The sequence below is a fragment of the Rhinoderma darwinii genome, chromosome 4, assembly GCF_050947455.1.
Source record: "Rhinoderma darwinii isolate aRhiDar2 chromosome 4, aRhiDar2.hap1, whole genome shotgun sequence".
Classification (NCBI taxonomy): Eukaryota; Metazoa; Chordata; class Amphibia; order Anura; family Rhinodermatidae; genus Rhinoderma; species Rhinoderma darwinii.
The window spans coordinates 355,136,875-355,161,558 of NC_134690.1; the positions used below are offsets into that span (position 1 = coordinate 355,136,875).

General features: G+C 41.5%; 1 protein-coding gene across 1 annotated transcript in view; it reads right to left on the bottom strand.

Moving 5' to 3' along the window:
* The window catches only part of EFEMP1 (EGF containing fibulin extracellular matrix protein 1), a 72,185-nt gene extending 52,724 nt beyond the window's left edge, over positions 1 to 19,461 (bottom strand). Inside the window, exon 1 of the mRNA XM_075862985.1 lies at positions 19,241 to 19,461. The gene's annotated coding sequence lies outside the window, so the exon portion shown is untranslated. The remainder of the gene's footprint in view (positions 1 to 19,240) is intronic.
* Between the last annotated feature and the right edge of the window lie 5,223 nt (positions 19,462 to 24,684).

Consider the following 24,684-nt stretch of genomic DNA (forward strand, 5'->3'; position numbering starts at 1 on the left):
ATTGTGTGCTGTTTTTGCAGTGACAGATTTGGACTATACTATATTCAGCAACAATAATAATATACCAAATAATCTTTATTATCTTATTGTCACATATAATTGTATACTGTATATTTTTCTTTTAGGTAACATGATTCAATCAGTTCATACTTGATGCAAATGACCATGGTTTTTCAATGCCATTTTTGACCACGTGGCACATTAGTGATATGTTCTGACACATGTGAATTCACCATACACCATTTGTTAAATCAATCAATCAATCAATCAATCAATCAATCAATCAATCAATCAATCAATCAATCAATCAATCAATCAATCAATCAATCAATCAATCATTTAATTGTTCTTTTCATTTAAGCCATGTGCACTAGCAGCGGATTTTCTGCAGATTTATTGTCTCTGCACCAAAAATCCGTAACTTAAATGGACACAAATTTTTATACCTGATATAGATCAAATTTGTAATTTACTTACTGTTAAAATTTTGTTGTTTCATCCAGGAAAATGTTATGTGAAGTTACTGCCACTAGGTGTTTCCATACCCTGTTGTCAAGTCTTTGTCAAGTGATTTTTTTGGTTTTGTCATTACAGCTTTCATCCTTGCCGTAAAAACAACAACTTAACTTTATTTTGCGTCTCAATACGATTACGGTGATACTAAGTTTCTATAGTTTTTAAAAAAATATTTTACTACTTTTACAAAGAAAAAACTATTTGTTAACAAAAAAATTGTTCTGTTTCCCTGCATTCTGAGAGCCAATTTCTTTTTTATTTTTCTGTAAATTGAGCGGTGTCAGGGCTTATGTTTTGCAGGGCGAGCTGTAGTTTTTATTGGTAAAATTTTTTGGTACATACGATTTTTTGATCACTTTTTATATCATGTTTATTAGCGCTAAGGTGACCAAAAAACAATGTTTGGGTGTTTTAAGTTTTGATTTTTTACGCCTTTCACCGTGCGAGTTGAATAATAGTATATTGTAATAGTTCTGACTTTTACGGACCCGGCGATACCATTTTTTTTTTTTTACATGGTGCTTGGGAAAAAAATGGGATAAGGTTTTTCTTTGAATTTTTAAAATTGTTTTACACTTTTTAAAAATGTATTTACCTTTTTTTTTTTTACACATTTTATTAGTCCCCCTAGGAGACTTGAACCAGCGATCGTTTGATTGCAAATGTAGATTACAAATGTATTGCAGTATATTGTCATTTTTACAGGCTTCTGCTAAGCCATGCTAGGCATGGCTTAGCAGTGGCAAATAGAAGGCAGACCTGTGGGCCTCCATTAGGCCCCCGGGCTGCAATGACAACCATCGGTGCCTCCCAATCGCGCTGCGGGGGGGCTGTTGGGCTATCGGAGGGGGCCATCTCCTTCTCCTAACGCTTTAAATGCCACGGTCGCTACTGACCTTGGCATTTAACTAGTTAAACAGACAGGAACAGCACGATTTCTAAAAGAAAAACATCTCTTGCACCCCTTCCTAGCACAGGTATATTTCCGGTCATGTGGAACATATGGCTTTACTTTCTGTTGTTTGATGCCCGAAGAAAACTACAGTTTAAAGTATGATAAGAAGGAATCTGAAGTTTTATTTCAGTCACATAACAGCTCTTAACTTAAAATTGTGAACTGTCATATAAAGCAGTTATTTTTTACATTTTAGGGTTTGTTAAAGCTAGGAAAATCAGAGGCAGGTGTTTCCCATTCACCATTCGTGGAATGCTACAACTCAATAAAGAAAGAAGCAGATGTAAAGCCGCCTTTGGAAAAAGCTTCAGAATTTTATCTGATGTGTTCTAGCTGTAAAATTCCCTGTTGAATTGCTCATGAAAACCCCATTGGGACTTTTATCTGAGAATTCAGAGATATTTTTATAGTAGGAATAGTGGGACTGCTATGGATGCTACAAGATGAATTGCCAATCACTGAACGCACATCTGGCCATTGTGGTAAAACAGCGGCAAAACCAAACAAAAATGTGTTAATTATCCCAACATGTTTTACAGAAAAAAATGACACAGCACAAACATTTAACTTATTGTAGCTCGTCAATAGTGAAAATTTGTACATACAGCATTATGCTCTTTGTGATCCGGTGGCATGTCTAGTGGTTTAGTCATATATTTGACAAGTGAAAAAACTGAGTTCCTGAAGATTCGGTAATAAATACTATGTGCAGTTTCTCTGATATGTTCTATGCCCAGTATTATAGTCTTAACTGGAGCATTGCCCAGCCTCTGGTGAACCAGTTTAAGTTTCTGTGCCCAGTTTGCTTGCATGTTCTTGTTGAAACACTGCAGTATTATGTGTCCAATTACATATTTGGTACTGACACTTAATGACTGAAGGTATGTTAAGTATTTGGCTTCTGGTAAGGTGCCATGCACATGACCATAAAAATATCCGTAATTGCGGACTGTAATACGGTCCAAAATTGCGGACACACCTGGTTCTATTAGCCGCAGACACCTTTGCATATCGCTACGGATAGGTGTCCGTGCCGTAGGTAGAACTGTACCGCAAAAGATAGAACATGTTATATATTTTGCGTTTTATGGGCCGTGCTCCCATATTTAGTATGACAGAACGAGCTGAAAATGTGGGCTGCAGCCCGCGGCCGTCGGCGGCAGGCCCTGCCCGCAATCGCGGGCTGCGATAACAGGCATGGCCGTGTGCTTGAGGCCTGACACAGTGCCCAATTCTTGTATGTTTACAAGGTAAGGCCCCATGCACAAGACCGTAAAAAATACCCTGCTTAGGACACCCCATGATGAGCCAGAGTAAAGAAAAAATATCTAATACATTTTACCTATTGTGGCTGCTGTAGTGAAAATGAGCAGCCGACAGCAACTTCCCCTGGCAAAATCAGCTGTTTGCCAGGGGTCTCAGGAGCTAGACCTATGGAAGCTCTTATAACCAAGGGGTTGTCTGTGAATAGACAACCCCGTTAAAGGTACATTTACATGGAAATATTTTCTTACACCACCGATTAGTGATAGTTCACTTCTGATATTGTTATGACCATAATATAGATGGTTACACCAATTATATTATCATTATCATTATCATTATAATTATATTATATTATCATTAGGGCGTTTTGGGCGGTCGCCCGGGGCCCAAGGCTCCCAGGGGGCCCATGACCGCCCGAACCACCTCATGCCCAGTGGCGTCGCTAGCACCGGAGGGAGCCCCGGTGCCAGGACCGCACCTGTCAGGCGAGGGGAGCTTCGCTTCTACTTAGCAGCCGTGGTCTGTGCTGCTTTAGAAGCTCCCCCTCCAGCCCCCCTTCCCTGCTCTAAACATCTCTCCTCTGCTGCTAGCTGTCGGGACATGGGGGAGGGGAGACTGTCGGCGGGCTCTGTGCTGTGAGCAGGAGAAGAGCTGCAGTGAAGACATAAAAGGTAAGTGCATATGTGTTTAATGTCCATATTCATGTATGTTTAATGTCCATATTCATGTGTGTTTAATGTCCATATTCATGTATGTTTAATGTCCATATTCATGTATGTTTAATGTCCATATTCATGTATGTTTAATGTCCATATTCATGTATGTTTAATGTCCATATTCATGTGTGTTTAATGTCCATATTCATGTATGTTTAATGTCCATATTCATGTGTTTACAAGGTGTACTTTGTGTATAATGTGCATACTCGTGTGTACTTTGTGTACTATGCATACTTTGTGTATAATGTGCCTACTTTGTGTACTTTGTGCATAATCTGTGTACTTTGTGTACTGTGCATACTTTGTGCATAATGTGCGTACTTTGTACTGTGCGTACTTTGTGCGTACTTTGTGCATAATGTGTGTACTGTGCGTACTTTGTGCGTACTTTGTGCATAATGTGCGTACTTTGTGCATAATGTGGTACTTTGTGTACTGTGCGTACTTTGTGCATAATGTGCCTACTTTGTGTACTTTGTGCATAATGTGCGTACTCGTGTGTACTTTGTGTACTATGCATACTTTGTGTATAATGTGCCTACTTTGTGTACTTTGTGCATAATGTGTGTACTTTGTGTACTGTGCGTACTTTGTGCATAATGTGCGTACTTTGTACTGTGCATACTTTGTGCGTACTTTGTGCATAATGTGTGTACTGTGCGTACTTTGTGCGTACTTTGTGCATAATGTGCGTACTTTGTGCATAATGTGGTACTTTGTGTACTGTGCGTACTTTGTGCATAATGTGCCTACTTTGTGTACTTTGTGCATAATGTGCGTACTCGTGTGTACTTTGTGTACTATGCATACTTTGTGTATAATGTGCCTACTTTGTGTACTTTGTGCATAATGTGTGTACTTTGTGTACTGTGCGTACTTTGTGCATAATGTGCGTACTTTGTACTGTGCGTACTTTGTGCGTACTTTGTGCATAATGTGTGTACTGTGCGTACTTTGTGCGTACTTTGTGCATAATGTGCGTACTTTGTGCATAATGTGGTACTTTGTGTACTCTGCGTACTTTGTGCATAATGTGCCTACTTTGTGTACTTTGTGCATAATGTGCGTACTCGTGTGTACTTTGTGTACTATGCATACTTTGTGTATAATGTGCCTACTTTGTGTACTTTGTGCATAATGTGTGTACTTTGTGTACTGTGCGTACTTTGTGCATAATGTGCGTACTTTGTACTGTGCGTACTTTGTGCATAATGTGTGTACTGTGCGTACTTTGTGCGTACTTTGTGCATAATGTGCGTACTTTGTGCATAATGTGGTACTTTGTGTACTCTGCGCACTTTGTGCATAATGTGCCTACTTTGTGTACTTTGTGCATAATGTGCGTACTCGTGTGTACTTTGTGTACTATGCATACTTTGTGTATAATGTGCCTACTTTGTGTACTTTGTGCATAATGTGTGTACTTTGTGTACTGTGCGTACTTTGTGCACAATGTGCGTACTTTGTACTGTGCGTACTTTGTGCGTACTTTGTGCATAATGTGTGTACTGTGCGTACTTTGTGCGTACTTTGTGCATAATGTGCGTACTTTGTGCATAATGTGGTACTTTGTGTACTGTGCGTACTTTGTGCATAATGTGCCTACTTTGTGTACTTTGTGCATAATGTGCGTACTTTGTGCATGATGTGCGTACTTTGTGCATAATGTGGTACTTTGTGTACTGTGCGTACTTTGTGCATAATGTGCCTACTTTGTGTACTTTGTGCATAATGTGCGTACTTTGTGCATAATGTGCGTACTTTGTGCATAATGTGGTACTTTGTGTACTGTGCGTACTTTGTGCATAATGTGCCTACTTTGTGTACTTTGTGCATAATGTGCGTACTTTGTGCATAATGTGCGTACTTTGTGCATAATGTGGTACTTTGTGTACTGTGCGTACTTTGTGCATAATGTGCCTACTTTGTGTACTTTGTGCATAATGTGCGTACTTTGTGCATAATGTGGTACTTTGTGTACTGTGCGTACTTTGTGCATAATGAGCCTACTTTGTGTACTTTGTGCATAATGTGCGTACTTTGTGCATAATGTGCGTACTTTGTGCATAATGTGCGTACTTTGTGTACTGTGTGTACTTTGTGCATAATGTGCCTACTTTGTGTACTAGTGTTTAGGTAGTGTTAGCAATAGTTACGGCGCAGCAGGGTGGTGGTGGAGAAGGGGGGCCCAAGTTTGGGTAACAGCCCAGGGCACATGGTCTTCTTAATCCGCCACTGGTGACATGCATTGTTTATTTATGGATAAAAGTTGGTCAGGAGTGAATTAATAAGATATGAAGCTTCAAAGGGGTTGTCCATTAGGACAATTGGGGCATATGGACATCATTGAGGGATCCCTGCTCTTTACTCCTCTGTTAACAAGAGCAGAGAGACACATAAAGAGCTGCTTACAAGAAGGAAGACTTGGCTGCCCATTCATTTGAATTGGTCATGAACAATAGTATAAAAGAACATAAAGGTAAACCAAAGTTTTCTGTAGGCTTCTTCCTGTACCCCATAAAAAGGGTCCTAAACAGGACATTGTTAAAGCCTGACGAGATCAGTGCTATTTACCCCCTTGTTAAAAATATAATGATGGCAGCCCCTATGTTTCCCCATCTATCATTCTGCTCAATCTACTCAAACTTATATACAACAGTTACACAACAGTACATACACAGTGTATTGTGAAGTTCTCATAAACTCCATATGCAAATACCATTTCTTATTGACTAATTTCTTCTACTGTCTCTTGAGCCAAACTCACTCAAACCTTCAGTCCATATAGCTAATGTTTATCATTTTTTTTAGCAGGGCTTAGTGCCCTATCATATCAAAATAACTTGCATTTGAGCTCTAGCTGTATGGTTCTGAAAGTGTCCTAAAGTTAGTGACCTCTACGATATAAGATATACCTTAAAGAGGCTCTGTCACCAGATTATAAATGCCCTATCTCCTACATAATCTGATCGGCGCTGTAATGTAGATAACAACAGTTATCGCTGATTGGTCACTGATTGGTCAGCATCATACACTTCTCTTCACAACGCCCAGTTGGTAAAAAGTAAAAACATGCCCAGTTGGTCATTAAGAAACTAATTAGCATAAATCTAAAATTGTTCATAACTTGCTAAAAAAATGATAGTTTTTCAAAATAAAAAAACAGTGTTGTTATCTACATTACAGCGCCGATCAGATTATGTAGGAGATAGGGCACTTATAATCTGGTGACAGAGCCTCTTTAACTGCCTATATTATGTGTCAAGCTTTTTCAAGCTTTTCATCTGTTTACCTCCACTTACCGTATAAAGACGGTAGAGGTGACTGCGTTTTACATATACACTACATTTTAAGCAAAATAGTTATCCACAGTTCCCCAGATGGTAAAAATGTTAGTCTTGGTGCTCCACACGATAAAAGTGTCCCCTCAGTAACCAGGCCCCCATATTAATAGTGCCCCCATACAGTAATAATGCCCACTTTGTGCCCCAATACAGTAACAATACCTCCTTTAGTGCCCCAATGCAGTAATAATGCCCCCTTTGTGCCCCATATAGTAACTAAGCCTCCTTTAGTGTCCCCTTTATGCCCAAATACTGTAATAATAACCACTTTGTGCTCCCATATAGTAATAATACCTCCTTTAGTGCCCCCTTTGTACCCCAATACAGCAATAATACCTCCTTTATTGCCCCCACACAGTCATAATGACCCTTTTGTGCCCCATACAGTTAGGGTATGTGCACACACACTAATTACGTCCGTAATATACGGACGTATTTCGGCCGCAAGTTCCGGACCGAACTCAGTGCAGGGAGCCGGGCTCCTAGCATCATAGTTATGTACGATGCTAGGAGTCCCTGCCTCTCCGTGGAACTACTGTCCCGTACTGAAAACATGATTACAGTATGGGACAGTTGTCCTGCAGAGAGGCAGGGACTCCAAGCATCGTATATAACTATGATGCTAGGAGCCCGGCTCCCTGCACTGTGGTCGGTCCGGTACTTGCGGCCGAAATACGTCCGTCAATTACGGACGTAATTAGTGTGTGTGCACATACCCTAATAGCGCCCCCTTTAGAGCCCTTACACAGTAATAATGCCCCTTTGCTCCAAATAAACTACGTAAATATCAACCCATTGCCACCGGTGTGCACCCTTCTCCTTCGGCCCAGTTACGGTTTTAGGGGGTGCAATTGGCCCATAGGGGAAGGGGCCCACAGATGCCAGTGGGCTAATCTTTTTACACCTCTGACAGGGGTCCATATGGGACACTTGGCAACTGCCCAATTTGCCCCCCCCCCCCCCCCCTAACGCCGCACTTGTAGAACTCTGCTACTTGTTAATGGAAAAATCAGATTACTTTTCTGTTGACAGATACTGGAGTTACACGAAGGGGAATTATTTTTCATTGACCTCTAGTTTCTACTGCTGCACAGAGAACAAAGAAGATAGAAGACTGCTCTAGTTGAGGATACGTTTTTTCGTTTTCATACCGCTAACTTTTATTTGTAGGCTCTGCTAGACCGTTTGGCCTACGTCGTAGATTCGTTGGACTACTTAGATGATCTATGCTTTTTTTAAGAAAAAAAACAAACAAACGGTGAAAGAGGGTTGTGTAGGGAGTTTTTATTTCAATAGAAAGAAATTTCTTATGTCTGTGTTTTTTTAATGCTTTATTACCACCTTAGTAATGGCCGTTGTCTAAGAAGTAAAAGGCTGTAGTCTTTGTGTGCCCTACACATCCTATTTTTCATAGTCTTGTTCATTGGTTCTACCAAGTGAGAAGGATAGGAGGGGATGTAACTCTGTGGGTGACTTGGTGACAGACAGATTAGCTCCTTGAGTATTCATATCATAATCCAGCAGTTACTTCCTGTCCTAGAAGCTAATGGCGGAAGAATTCGGGAGCACGAGTGCCTGCACTTACAAGAGTAAGATTGCATGCACGTATTGCACATAAGAATTCAAGCATACAGTCAAGTGTTCACTTTTGCCTGGATGTCTTTATTAATGATCATTTAGCTTCAAGATGTCTTATATCTACTATAAGAAAGTAATCTCTTAAAACCGATTTGTCAGTTTTCTGTAGGGGTATTTTTTCTAAATAATATTTTTGAAGCACCAATAATTCCTACTATATCTATGTATAATATAAATTGTGCAGTAAGTGAATATTGACACTTTTCAACTTCACCTCCTCCCCATAAAAGCTATGTAAACCTTTGAAGACTTTTTTTTTTTTTTTTACTTAAACAATGTATTATAGTGTTTAAAGCAACTTTGTAATTGTTTTTTATTATTTTGTTTTTTTCTTTTTGAGATACAGCTTCTAAGTATCCTGGATTCATAAAAGCTATATCTTGCACTGAAATCCGAATCTGACAGGTTTGCGGAGCATTGGCGATAGCGGGTCCCACGTGTCTGACACACAGGATCCACTTGTTATTGATCACATTTGTTTTGAACAACAGCGTTACAAAAAAAAACTTTCAACGGTTTACATAGCCTTTAATTTCAAATGGTGACATACAGAGGTTTGCAGTATCCAAGGTACTGACACTGGGCAGTGTCAGGACCAGTGCCATAGCTATAGGGGTCGCAGCGGTCATAGCTGTGACCGGGCCCCTAAGCCAGTGGGGCCACAGTGCCTTATCACACTGTCCACTGTGTAGATCTGCCAACGTGACGTCCGCCGAGGGGTCCAACAGTGGAGGATTACAGGGCAGAACAACCGCAGGCTCTCCTGTCTCCCAGGAAGTGCAGAGGGGGGGGGGGCAAAGTCAGTGACGCTCGCCCAGACCATGGCCAGGCGAACGTCACTGACTCTGCCCCGTCACTGACTCCGCCCCTGTCCATCTCTTTCTTGGAGTCAGGAGTGCCTGTGCAAGTTCCTGAAAGCGCTGGGGGGTGGAGGAGGGATTATAAGATTATATGATTTATGCCTGCTGGGGCCCTGCATCTAAGCCTACCATGTGGTAGGCTTAGATACAGGGCCCAAATTACTGTCTATTGAGGCTCTGTATCTAAGATTACCATGCGGTAAAAATTAGATACAGGGCCCAGATTATTGTCTGCTGGGGTCCTGTATCTAAGCCTACCATTTGGCAGATTTAGATACAAGGCCTATGTGTGATATTGTCTGTTGGGCCCTGTATCTAAGCCTAGCACATGATAGGCTTAGATACAGGGCCTATGTGTGAAACTGTCTGCTGGGACCTGTATCTAAGGCTAGAACATGGTATGCTTAGATACAGGGTATATGTGTGATACTGTCATTTGGACCCTGTATCTAAGCCTACCATGTGCTAGGCTTAGATAAAGGTAATTTGAGAAGTTTGAGGGAAAAAAACTGATTTTCCCTGGTGCTGCTAACTGGTAAAACCCTTCTTGAAAAGTGAGGATTTAAAAACCTCTTTTAAATTTTTAAATCCTCACTACTCAAGAAGGGCTTTACCAGTTGGCAGTGCCAGGGAAAATCATTTTTTTTCCCTCAAACTTCTTAAATTACCATTTACCACTGGACCCTTTGGTTCCGGATCGGAACCCAGGCTGCAGCAATATTTTAAAACACGCTTTCAAGGATGTTGTGCTCCTAGCACAACCAACCAGGTCAGCATAACTGATCACCTATCTGTGGCTATTTTACTATATCATTTGATGCACTATGTGCGCTTGTGTTGTTTTTTCTCCTCTACTGTTTAGGCTTAGATAAAGGGCCCAGCAGACAGTATCACACATAGGCCCTGTATCTAAGCCTATCATGTGTGATACTGTCTGCTGGGCCCCGTAGCTAAGCCTATCAATATGTGATACAGTCTTCTAAGCCGCTGTATTTAATCCTATACATAGCTATAGGGGTCGTAGTGCTATAGATATGCTGTCTCTTTGGCCATGAATAGAAGTTGGGGGCCCATGAGGAACTTTTGCACTGGGGTCCATGAGCCTGAAGCTATGCCCCTGGTCAAGACATTATCTGTGATGCAGCACCCAGGACGTTGTATGTGAAGCAGTACTCAGGACGTTGTATGTGACGCAGTACTCAGGACATTTAGTGCTGCGTCGCATATAAGGCCCTGACGTTGCATATAAGCAGGGCCGCCATCAGGAATTTCAGGGCCCCATACAGCTACATTTTCTGGGCCCCCCTACCGTGGCACCGCCTCTTAACGGTACTCCGTCCAGCACTATATCATGGTACCCAGGGGGTATTAGGGGTACTGATGTGAGAGGCCCGGCCAAACCTAATTGAAAGGGGGGCCCGGCAACTGTCGCGACTTGCCTTTGGTAGAAAAAAAAACAGGCCCCTGCAATGGGGCCCGTTTTTTTCACCAAAAGAATGTCGTGAGCTGCGGGCCCCCCTTTCAATTAGGTTTGGCCGGGCCTCTCACATCAGTATCCCTAATACCCCCCCTGATGGCGGCCCTGGGTAGCATGGGGGTCGCCATGGGGGCCGTCAAACACCGCCTGCGCGACCGATCGCGCGCACCCGCAAACTACCGCGCGTGCGAACTCGCGAGCGCGCACCCACGACCGCACGCACCAGCGACTGCCCGCGCACCGAATTTTGAGGCAGATTTTGACTTGCCCACACTATCTTGCCGCGTTTTTTGCCCGCGGCGATTGAGGACAGCAGACAAAAAACGCACCGAAAAATGCATTTTCTGCCTCCCATTGATTTAGATGGGAGGTCAGAGGCGGAACCGCGGCAAGAAAGGACGTGCTGCTTTTTCTTTTCCCCGCGACTGGCTCCCACTGATTTCAGATTAAATCAATGGGAGGCGGTTTTGGAAGTTTTTTGGTGCTGATTCTCACAACATGTCCGATATTTGTGCATTGTTCGCGCATCACGCACCCATTGAAGTCAATGGGTGCGTGAAAATCACGCCCAGCACTTCCGCAGCAGTATAAACTATGAATGAAAACAGAAAAACACCACTTGCTTTTCTGTTTACAGAGTGTCGTAATGATGGTGGCTGCGCGAAAATGACGCAGCCACGCATCATACGCTGCTGCCACACGGAGCTGTTATGGACGTTTTTCATGCGCAAAACGCCACATTTTTTGCGCGCGCAAAAAGCACACGCTTGTGTGAATCCGGCCTTAGGGTAGGAACACACTAGGCATGAACACTGCGGATTTTATGCAACACATTTTATTGTGGAAAATCCGCAGCGTATCACAGTCGCAGCCGAGTGGATAAGATGTGAACAAATCTCATCCACACGCTGCAAAAAAATGGACCTGCAGTGTGGCTTTTGGCTTTTTAAGCCGCAGCATGTCAATTTATGCTGTGGAATCGCCGCTCCTCTGTTGCGGAAATGCTGCGGTTCTGCCGCAAAAATCACAAATGAGAAAAAAAAAAAGGCACTTTTTAAAATTTATAAAAAAGTTTAGACTTACCCCAGCCGTAGTTTAGGTGACGCGATCCTCTATTCTTAGCGCAGCCCGGCCTCCTGTCATGACGTTTCATCCCATGTGACTGCTGCAGCGGTCACATGGTCTACAGCGTCACCCCAGGAGGCGGGGCTACGTTCAGAAGAGAGAGAGTCGCGTCACCTAAACTACGGCCAGGGTAAGTCTAAACTTTTTTATAAATTTAAAAAAGTGCCTTTTTTTTTTCTCATTTGTGATTTTTGCGGCAGAACCGCAGCATTTCCGCAACAGAGGAGCGGTGATCCCACAGAATACATTGACATGCTGCGGCTTAAAAAGACACACGGCAGGTCCATTTTTTTTGCAGCGTGTGGATGAGATTTGTTTAAACCTCATCCACTCTGCTGCGACTGTAATACGCTGCGGATTTTCCACAATAAAATGTGTTGCATAAAATCCGCAGTATTCATGCCTAGTGTGTTCCTACCCTAAGGCCGGATTTACACGAGCGTGTGCTTTTTGCGCGTGCAAAAAACGTGGCATTTTGCGCATGCAAAAGGTCCATAACAGCTCTGTGTGTCAGCAGCGTATGATGCGTCGCTGTGATTTTCGCGCAGCCGCCATCATTATGACACTCTGTTTGTATGTTTGTAGCACGTGGTGCTTTTCTGTTTTCATTCATAGTTTATACTGCTGCGGAAGTGCTGGGCGTGATTTTCACGCACCCATTGACTTCAATGGGTGCGTGATGCTCGAACAATTCACAAATATCAGACATGTCGTGAGTTTTACGCAGCGGACACACGGACACACGCTGCATGAAACTCACGGACAGTCTGCACGGCCCCATAGAGTAACATAGGTCCGTGCGAGGCGCGTGAAAATCACGCACGTTGCACGGACGTATTACACGTTCGTCTGAATAAGCCCTAACAATAAGGCCCAGTTCACAGAGTTTTTGTGCCTTGATATTGACTCGGACACTGCGTCAGAATCAGCACCAAACAACTTCCAAAACCGCCTCCCATTGATTTAATCTGAAATCAATGGGAGCCAGTCGCAGAAAAAATAAAAAGCAGCATGTCCTTTCTTGCCGCGGTTCCGCCTCTGACCTCCCATCGAAATCAATGGGAGGCAGAAAATGCATTTTTCGCTGCGTTTTTTTTGTCTGCTGTCCTCAATCGCCGCGGACAAAAAACGCAGCAAAAAACGCGGCAAGATAGTGTGGGCAGGTCAAAATCGGTGTTTCGCGGCGGTGTTTGATGAGAGGGAGGCCCGCAGCTCACGGCATTGTTTTGGTGAAAAGAACAGGCCCCATTGCAGGGGCCTGTTTTTTTCTACCAAAGGCAAGTCGCGGCAGTTGCCGGACCCCCCTTTCAATTAAGTTTGGCCGGGCCCCCTACAGTAGTACCGCTAATACCCCCCTGATGGCGGCCCTGCATATAAGGCCATGGCGCCAGGACCTTGTATGTGCTGTGGCCTGCTGTGAGACCATGAGGGGATCTGGGGAGTAAAAGCAGAGCAGTGAAGTGAGTACATTCGAAAAAAAAAATTGATCGATGGGGCGAAAGTGTGGCACTCACGTTTGTACGTTATACGCATTAACTGATTTTGGTGCTGATGTCAATTACAGTGAACGAAACCATGGTGGCAGTGACCGGTTAATGCCCTGGATTTTGATCTATAATTGTATCCCACTATATGGCATACAGTGGGATACGCCGCCCGGGCAATGGCCGAGGGGAAACTCCTGAATTCACTGTTCATGAATGGCAATAACGTCTGGAGCTTTCCCAGGGCTGGAGCCTTCTACTAGCACTCTGCCCAGGGACTCTGACGCTGTTAATGATGTCCATGTAAGTAAAGTGACGTCAGAAGCTTTGCAAAGCCTAAGTACACGGCCGGAGCGTTGGCAACGCTCTTGCCAGGGATTCCGGCCCTGGAGAATCCCCTCACATCACTTTACCTATATGGACTGTGATGTCAGGAGCTTTCCCAGGGACAAAGTCCACGGGTAGAGCACTTGTGATGCTCTGCTTGGGGACTCCGGCATTGGGAAGCTCCTGACATCACTGTCCACATACTAATGTCAGGAGCGGTATACGTTTTTTTGTGGTTTCTCTCAGGATGGAATAGCAAAGTCTACTACGCTATTCCATCCTTCAAAAATAAGGTATACCGACGTCTACCAGCCCGACGTAGGCTAAAAGAACATAATGAAACCCTATGAGTTATTGACGTTGTTTATACTGTACGGTAGGAGATTTCCTGACATACACGATAAACTTAGGGCAACAGCATGATGTGAAGGGAGCCTTAAGGGAGGGGGAAGCACTTGTGAGAATGTAAGGAGCACTAATGCTCCGTTCATACGTTGCCATTAAAGTTCAATGAGTTTTCAACAGCGAAAATCTGAGGCTTTCCCTTTGATTTCTGACACAGATGTGCCACAAGCGTGTGGCAGATCCGCACAAGAATAAGGCCCTGTTCACACAGAGTTTTTTTGCTGCATTTTTTTGCCGTGGAAACCGCGTTGGAAACTGCGGCAAAAAATGGCCGAAATCGCCTATTATTGATTTCAATGGGAGGCAAAGGCGTTTTTTTTACCTCTCGCGGAAAAAAACGCTCGCGGGATAGAGAAGCTACATGCCTTTTCTTCGAGCATTTCCATCTCTGACCTCCCATTGACATCACTGGGAGGCAGAGAAAGCCTGAAGGAATTTCGAGGCAGATTTTTCTGCCTGCAAAAACTGTGTGAACAAGGCCTAAGTCCCAGTGTCATTCAAAGTTGCTTATCCTCGGCTTTTCCATGCAAAATAAGTAGCATGCTACTTATTGCTGTGGTGTATTTCTTTTCATGGTGTGGACAAAAATACACGTGGAAAATTTTTCATAGCATGTGAACTCAGTTGCAGAAACCTCATATATGCATGGGATGCAGAATAAACGGCATGTCATTGGAATCCGTATCAAATTCAACATGTCAACAAATTCCTTCAGGCTTTCTCTGCCTCCCAGTGATGTCAATGGGAGGTCAGAGATGGAAATGCTCGAAGAAAAGGCATGTAGCTTCTCTATCCCGCGAGCGTTTTTTTACGCGAGAGGTAAAAAAAACGCCTTTGCCTCCCATTGAAATCAATAATAGGCGATTTCGGCCATTTTTTGCCGCAGTTTCCAACGCGGTTTCCACGGCAAAAAAATGCAGCAAAAAAACTCTGTGTGGGCCTTATTCTTGTGCGGATCTGCCACACGCTTGTGGCACATCTGTGTCAGAAATCAAAGGGAAAGCCTCCGATTTTCGCTGTTGAAAACTCATTGAACTTTAATGGCAACGTATGAATGGGGCCTTAGGGAGAGTTAAAAAAAAGCCTCTGTTAGGCCAAATGCACACGATACTTATTACGTGCAAATTTGTCGTGGGTATTTTCGTGCGGGAAATTCACAGTGTAATACAGTACTAGCAAAGTAAATGAGATCAAGAAATCTCATCTACATGTCGCAGATTTTTTCTGCACAAAAATGTACCTGCGGTGCATAATTGAAAATTTGCTACATGTCAATTTATCTTGTGTTTCCGCTTGCGAATTGTTTCTGACTAGTTTAAAAAAATAAAAATCTGAAGCATAAAACCTGCACCTATTTCCACATCAAAATGTAAAAAACGCAACATAACAGGCATGCAGCTGATTTAAAAATCATCAGCACGTCCTAAATTCCATGGAGATTTTTTTTCTGCTGCACGTGCATGGGGTTTTTGAAAACCCCATTCACATGAGTTAGGGCTTATCCAAACTAACATGTTAATCATCCATGTGAAGGACGTTTTTTTTTAATGGCCGTCACGCGACTGCATGTATTTCTATGGGTCTAGTTACACGGTTGCTGCTTTAATGGACCGTGTGAAGAGCCTGTAAAAAAATAAGACATGTCCTATTTTTGTCCATTTTCACGGATCCCTCAATAGGCTCAAGTCTATGAGGGATCTGTGAAAACGAGTCCCGCATGGGTGCAAATCGTCCGTGAAAAACGGACGTCATTCAAGGCTGATTTCACACACGTTCGTCGGAATATAGCCTTATATTGTAATTTGTAGTGAATTTCAGTGCGCAATCTGCACAAAAATAGGAGACAAGTAAGTGGCCTTATTCAGACGTCCATGTTTGGTCTGTGATATACGGACCGTGTATCGGCCATATTTCCCATACCGACCACCGTTCAGGGAGCCACGTTTCTAGCATCACAGTTATCTATAATTATAGGAGTCCCTACCTTCCCGTGGGAATACTGTCCCTGGTCCGGTACTGAAAACATCCTTACAGTATGGGACAGTATTCCCTCGGAGAGGCAGTGAATCCCAGCAGCATTGATAACTATGATGCTAGGAGTCCGGCTCCCTGAATTGTGGTCGGCCTGGGAAATATGGCCGATACATGCTCCATATATCACGAACCAAACACGGCCTTCTCAATAAGGCCTTAGTCTACTTACACAGTGCGGTCAAATCCCATTTTTTTCCCACAATTTTTGCAAAATCGCAGCAAAAACTTGATTTGACCACACTGTGAGAATAAAGGCTAACTGCACTATTTTTTCATGTTTTGTATACTGTTTTTATGCAATTTTCGTAATCGCGGCACAAATCACGCCGTATTGCAGCGATTTTCATATAATCGCGGCAAAACTTTGCCATTTTTGCCGCAATTGCGCAAATCGCTGCAAAAAACGATAGGGAAACAAAAAACTGTTCTCTCCCCACAGAGCTTCTGCTTCTCATGCTGCATCTTCCTCTTCTGTTAGTCCTCTCAGGGCCCCAGCATTAGTTACTTCAGAGTAAGGAACGGGCCCTATTACGTTGCAGGATCCGTTCCTTTCTCCAAGTGACTAACGCTCGGGCCCCATTCAAATGTTTAAAGCAGCTGAGAAACGGGCGGGCTCCTATTTTTTCATCATTGTGGCCGGGCCTCTGACGGCAGTACCATCCGTACTGCCTTGATGGCGGGCCTGCACCTAATGATTGTTGGCTGATTTTGTAAGCTGACTATTCATCAGAGAGAGATTGTTAGAAAACGTTTTCCATATCTTATGTTATTCTATGAAACGTGACTTTTGATGCATGTTTTAAGGACTAAGCAATTTAGTTGATAGACTATACTTCTTACAAAAAATCGACCTATCTATCTATCTATCTATCTATCTATCTATCTATCTATCTATCTATCTATCTATCTATCTATCTATCTATCTATCTATCTAATCTATCTATTCCAAGAATCAGGCAGCACTCCAGAGATGTAGCAAAAATAGAAAAATGTGCTTTATTCATCAGTCAAAACAGCAAGGTTTCAGCTCTACCATTCAGGAGCCTTTCTCAAGCTCAGCTGCCTGATTCTTGGAATATATATATTTTGGGCGACTTTGGGCGTGTCCCTGGCGGGCTTGCACCCTCATCTGTATGAACTGACTGTGCGGTTAACATTTTTTTGTTTATCTATCTATCTATCTATCTATCTATCTATCTATCTATCTATCTATCTATCTATCTATCTATCTATCTATCTATCTATCTATCATCTATCCATCCATTTACTCTTTATCAATTATCTATATAAAAGATCTAATTTGTATTGAAGTACAAAAGCATAAAACAGTATATATGTTAAAATTCAGAGATGATTTCCACAGTGTGATAAGTCGACACCAGGCAGCAGCAAACATGGGTGGACTCAATAATTAAACAATGTAAGTCACAATATGTAACAATGTTTTCGATGGGGGGAGGGAGGGTGAACTAGCAAAATTCCAATCTTAAAAAAAAAAAACACACGAAGGCTTTCATCCGAAACGCGCGTCGGGGAGTGATGCCAGGTAGCCATTCATACCTTCACGTTTCAATGGATAAGCTATCACTATGTATTATCATTTTTTGAACTATATTGATGCATTGCTAACCTTCTAATGAGTTTGGTTGTTATACCTACTCCATGCATATACTGTTGTAGTGTTTTGTTTTTTGAAGATTAATTAATTATTGAGTCCACCCATGCTTGCTGCTGCCTGGTATCCACTTATCACACTGTGGAAATCATCTCTGAATTTTAACATATATACTGTTTTATGCTTTTGTATTTCAATACAATTTAAAACTTTTATATTGTATTGGTGTCCTATAGACTCCATTATTTCTGTCTAGAGAGTCGATGCCATTTATACCATGTAATAGCTAGGAATATGTATGCTTTCCCCCATATATGATAGGTTTACAATGCATTGTCCGATAATTTTGATGGGGATTATGGTCATCCTCTGTATCGGTTTATTATACTATCTATCGATTGATCTATCTATCTATCTATCTATCTATCTATCTATCTATCTATCTATCTATCTATCTATCTATCTATCTATCTATCTATCTATCTATTTCTATTAAAAGCAACATTAAAAAAATTCTTCACCCGTGGCCCCTTCTATCCATATGGCCAAAGATATACTATTTGGTAATTTCCCAATCATACCCTAATAGGGTAATATATGGCAATAGATGTGGAATACCTTTTACCTGCCGGGATACTAATCTACCTGTATAGGACATATCCTAAAATGACCAATTAGTTTAACCTAGGCTTCGTTCACATTTGGTGGCTTCAATAGGAACCGCTGTCGCAGATTCCGACAAAACTTTTGGACAAAAAAGTGCAGGCTGCTGTGCTATATTATGTGGATAAATGACTAATAACTTTCACCTTACACCACTTGTCTACTATTGTATTAGTTACCAACTACCCAATGATGAGAAATGCTGCATAGATATATAATCAACTGGTTTGCTTATACTATAGTTTCCATCAAAATATATTATTAATTACATTATAATAAATATGATTATTTTTTATCTGACTACAACTTCACTTCTATATATACTACTATGCAAAACATAGTAATAGTTATTTATCACTTGAGCATAAGTCTATTTATATAAAAAATTAAATAAAACACATAAAATCTCTCTCTCTCTCTCTCTATATATATATACATACACACACATATATATGTGTGTGTGTGTGTGTATATATATATATATATATTTATTTATTTATTTATTTATTTATGTGTATCTTATCAAGTGTGTAGATTGTCTGCTATTTGGATTGTAATAACTGTGAGTGAGCCATACCATGTTTTGCAAATTTCAATGCCTTTTGATATCATGAATAAAACATGAAAGTATGCAATGTTATAATGAACAGCTGAGCACAATGCACTGCCAAAAAAGTAAAAATACCATTATCAAAAAACTAACAAATAGTAAAGATTAATTTCTCAACTGGAAAGCTGTGTACATTTCCAGTATAAACTGTAACATAAAATATAAAGTTTGTGTATAAAAAATATACAGTTCATTTTCTTACTTTTAAAATAGGTCAGTGTTTGATCCGGTTGGAAATCATAAACAAGGTTTTCTTTGCAGGTGAGAGGATGAAAGCAGGAATGAGATTAAAGCATGCAACTATTTAGTCAATCTCAGGGAGTTGAGTAGCGAGGGAGCACATCAACGCTCTGCTGCTCCAGGCATGTGGATACAGTGTTGAAAGGAGGTATTCATTTCAGCCTGGCTCCAAAGACACTCCTCTTCTCTTCTCTTCTCTTCTCTCTCACACACATATCCGCCCATTATTTAAGCATATGTGAAGTGTTAACTGACGCTGCCAACTCACATGCAAACTGCAACCTCCAATGAAAACATCATGACCCACGTTTATAAGAAAAAGTGTAGGGTTTTATGATTTCACATTTCATATGCCACAGAATGTAGCATTTTTTATTGCTCTTAGTCATAAGTCACAAATCAAGCCTCGTATGTTCCCGTATACTCAATGCCTTTTAGCCACAATTTGGCTAATGAACACACAGGAGTTATACCGGGATTACTAATTATGACTAATAGCCTATTAGTATTTAAGTATGTGTTAAAATGACGCATTCGCCCCTGAGGCCTATGTTCTATAATACGAAGAAGCACTGGTGATATTTGTTGGCAAAGAATAAATATCAAATACTAGGGGTTTAGCTGTGACACCATTTTTTTTGCCTATATCTGTTACATTTTATCGTTGCTACGACACTTGTGTTTACTTTTTATGACTAAATGAAGTTGAGAGCGAACAATTCTATATTTATTAGGAATATCGTTTACCAAAGTTAGCATAAGGGAGACTTCACAACTGATCTCTCCAAAAAGATATAAAAAATGACAATATGCAGTATACATGGTAATGTGCATCTATCACCGGACAGGTGCACAACTACAACTTCAACTACTGAAAGATAACTTTAATTCCTAGACCTCCTCACCAACTACAGATTAAGGGATTACATATCTGGCAACTGAAACCTTTGGTCTCTCTCATATGTAAATTCCTTGACAGTCCGTAAAAACAGGGGACTGCTTGTAATTGAAAAAATAATTCATGCGTCCATGATTTTTTTGAAGTTGGAGGAGTTCGTACATATTTTCAGGATTATAATTATCAGCATAATATTAGTATTTTAAGCAGCAGACATCTATTACTTATAATCTTCATGATTTACTATGGTATGGTATTTCAATTTGTCTGTAAAAAAATGTTGGCTGTCAGTGTCTGTTAATTGCCCTGAAAAATGAAAAAATAATGTTGGCAATCTTGCTGAGAGGCTTCTAGCTCAGTAGTGTGTAACCTTGGATATGCAGGTTAGGCAGACTTTTTATTTGGCATACTTATCTCTTTTTGGCTCAAAAACCTTTCAGATGCCCACAGTTAAAGGTTCACCTGTTGGAGAACTCAGATACACTTCACCTAAATGGTCACTAAGGCTTCGTTCACATCTGCGCTAGGACTCCGTTCCGTCTGAGCTTTTCGTCGGAACGAAGCACTGACAGACACAAACAGAAACCATAGGTTTCCGTTTCTATCAACATTGATTTCAATGGTGACGGATCCGGTGCCAATGGTTTCCGCTTGTCTCCGTTGAGCAAGGGTTCCGTCGTTTTGACGGAATCAATAGCGTAGTCGACTACGCTCGACTATGGAGCCCTAGCGCAGATGTGAACGAAGCCTAACTTTTCAAACAACTTATGCTTACCTAATAGTATGCCTGATATATATCAACTTTGTAATTTAGTTACTGTTAAAATGGAGTTGTTTTATCCATGCAAATTCTTTGTGAAGTTACTGCCACTAGGCGTCTCCCTTCCTGTAATCTGCTGTCCATTACCTGTTGTCAAGCAGTGGCCATCTCTGGTTACAGAGCAGAATTGAGGGATTCAGAAAGTGGGGGTGTATCTCTTCACTGCCTGCCTATACTAGTCTATGGAGTGGGGAGGGGGAGCAGGAGGAGGTAGCAGAGAGAGAGAGTGTGAGTCAGCAACACATTCTGCATGTAAGTCTATGGAGTGGGGAGGGGTAAGCAGGATCAGAATGAGAAAGACACACAGACGCTGCAGCTTCCTGGTAAGTTATATCTCTCCCCAGTTCTGGATTCTCAGCTGCATTGCTCATTACTGCTGTATAATCCTCCATACTGCTTCAGCTTCTATGCATATGATAGAGATGGGAGAGCACGATTCTCCTCTCCTCTTTGTGCAGCATATAGAAGACATGATAGCAGTGATGCTGCACCCACAAGCTCAGACACAACTGAGCATTAGAGATAAAGCATGCAGCGGGGGAAACTGTTTCAAAATGTAGAATTCAAGTCATATAATGAACAGAAATAGTGTTATTCCTCATGTACACACATATGACAGCTTATTCTGAAAATCTGTTCAAAAGTTAGGTACGCCTTATTGTCCTTCAACTCCACTCATTAATTGTCTTCAACTCGCTATAAATCCCAAAAGTGATATCTTTTTTTAAGAATATAGAACTTTTCTGTTAAAATTCACTTAACCACAGTGTCGTACTAGGGTTCATTGGGCCCACCAGAGGAAATGATTATGCGGGTGAGCCCTCGAACTATACAGAACATGTGCATGGCCACTTTTAGTTGCATTGTAAACTTTATTGCTTTCATTACACACTCAGGACATGTCATCAATAAGATTTAATATGTTATTTGTGAATCAACCTATAAGTAATAGACATTAGTGGCAGTTGATTGGCTGCAAAGTCAACTCCAAATGGGGTTCTGTTCCACTGCACCTGCAGTCCCATTACTGTGTCAGAATCTGAGTCCACTGGAGGATCATCTGGTTCTTAGTCCAACCCTAATTAACCTTTAACCTATAACCGCATCCTCTCTTTTGGCATCCAACCACAATTACACTAAAGTATGTCTTTACTCCACAGTCGACCTGTAGGTCAAGTCATTATTGTAATCTGAGTTAAAATTCTGTAACAACTATTTCTCGAAAACAATATTGACATATTTTTAGGGTTTGTGAAATTTATTCCAGATGATACATATGTTTGTTAAAAGAAATAATAGATATATTTTGCAATGTTTAAGCATTTGCGTTGGAAGAAAGCATCCTCTATTGGCTTGCTACCCTTGTTGTTTGGAAAACATACATTGCATTTCCCCTTAGAAGTGTGAATCATGACAGCGCTTCCATCTATGTGTAATTAGTTTATGGAGCAGTAAAATCTGGATGATACTAGAATTTAGACAGAATAATGATTCAGCATCCTGCTCAAATTTAATGCCCTGGAACATTGAACATATTCTGTTTAATCCTGTTTGACTGGTATCATGGGGATGCTAGGAATTATTTATATTCAGTGGCGGATTATCATTAGGGCGTTTCGGGCGGTCGCCCGGGGCCCAAGACTGCCAGGGGGCCCAAGGCTCCCAGGGAGCATATGACAGCCAGAACCCCCTCATGCACAGTGTCGTCGCTAGCACCGGAGGGAGCCCCGGTGCCAGGACCGCACCTGTCAGGCGAGGGGAGCTTTGCTTCTACTTAGCAGCCGTGGTCTGTGCTGCTTTAGAAGCTCCCCCTCCAGCCCCCCTTCCCTGCTCTAAACATCTCTCCTCTGCTGCTAGCTGTCGGGACATGGGGGAGGGGAGACTGTCGGCGGGCTCTGTGCTGTGAGCAGGAGAAGAGCTGCAGTGAAGACATAAAAGGTAAGTGCATGTGTGTTTAATGTCCATATTAATGTATGTTTAATGTCCATATTCATGTATGTTTAATATCCATATTCATGTATGTTTAATATCCATATTCATGTATGTTTAATGTCCATATTAATGCATGTTTAATGTGTATATTCATGTGTTTACAAGGTGTACTTTGTGTATAATGTGCATACTCGTGTATAATGTGCCTACTTAGTACACAAAGTACACACGAGTATGCACATTATACACTATGCATACTTTGTGTATAATGTGCCTACTTTGTGTACTTTGTGCATAATGTGTGTACTTTGTGTACTTTGTGCATAATGTGTGTACTTTGTGTACTTTGTGCATAATGTGTGTACTTTGTGTACTGTGCGTACTTTGTGCATAATGTGCCTACTTTGTGTACTTTGTGCATAATGTGCCTACTTTGTGTACTTTGTGCATAATGTGGTACTTTGTGTACTTTGTGCATAATGTGCGTACTTTGTGCATAATGTGCCTACTTTGTGCATAATGTGGTACTTTGTGTACTTTGTGCATAATGTGCGTACTTTGTGCATAATGTGCATAATGTGCGTACTTTGTGCATAATGTGCGTACTTTGTGCATAATCTGCGTACTTTGTGTACTGTGTGTACTTTGTGCATAATGTGCGTACTTTGTGCATAATGTGCCTACTTTGTGCATAATGTGCCTACTTTGTGTATTTTGTGCATAATGTGCGTACTTTGTGCATAATGTGCGTACTTTGTGTACTGTGCGTACTTTGTGCATAATGTGCGTACTTTGTGTACTTTGTGCATAATGTGCGTACTTTGTGCATAATGTGGTACTTTGTGTACTGTGCGTACTTTGTGCATAATGTGCGTACTTTGTGTACTGTGTGTACTTTGTGCATAATGTGCGTACTTTGTGCATAATGTGCGTACTTTGTGCATAATGTGCGTACTTTGTGCATAATGTGCCTACTTTGTGCATAATGTGCGTACTTTGTGCATAATGTGGTACTTTGTGTACTGTGCGTACTTTGTGCATAATGTGCCTACTTTGTGTACTGTGTGTACTTTGTGCATAATGTGCGTACTTTGTGCATAATGTGCGTACTTTGTGCATAATGTGCCTACTTTGTGCATAATGTGCCTACTTTGTGCATAATGTGCCTACTTTGTGCATAATGTGCCTACTTTGTGTACTAGTGTTTAGGTAGTGTTAGCAATAGTTACGGCGCGGCAGGGTGGTGGTGGAGAAAGGGGGCCCAAGTTTGGGTAACAGCCCAGGGCCCATGGTCTTCTTAATCCGCCACTGTTTATATTTATTGATGGATGAACAGTTAGGGCAAAATGGACTCAACATGTAACTAGAATGTATATAACACTGCAATACAATGCATTCCTGATTATCGTCAGCTATATATTGACTCATTGTCATCCGTTCCAACCCCTTATGACCACTAATAAGCCTTAGATCGCAATGTTTTATGACATTGTAGAATAATGGATGCATGGAAGATCGTGGAGTAGTGGGTGCCCAGAGATAATTGGACTCCCACAAAAGAAGGCAAAAATTGTACTTCACTTTCAGCCTTCACAATAACCTATAACACAGCTAACCTATAACACAGCTCTCGAATGACATGATCACTGAAAGGGCTCGTTCACACATAATGGAATTGCTGCAGAAAATTTCTGCAGCAATTCTGCAGAAACCAGCAGTGCTGATTTAATCTGCGGAAAAACCGCACTATTTCCCG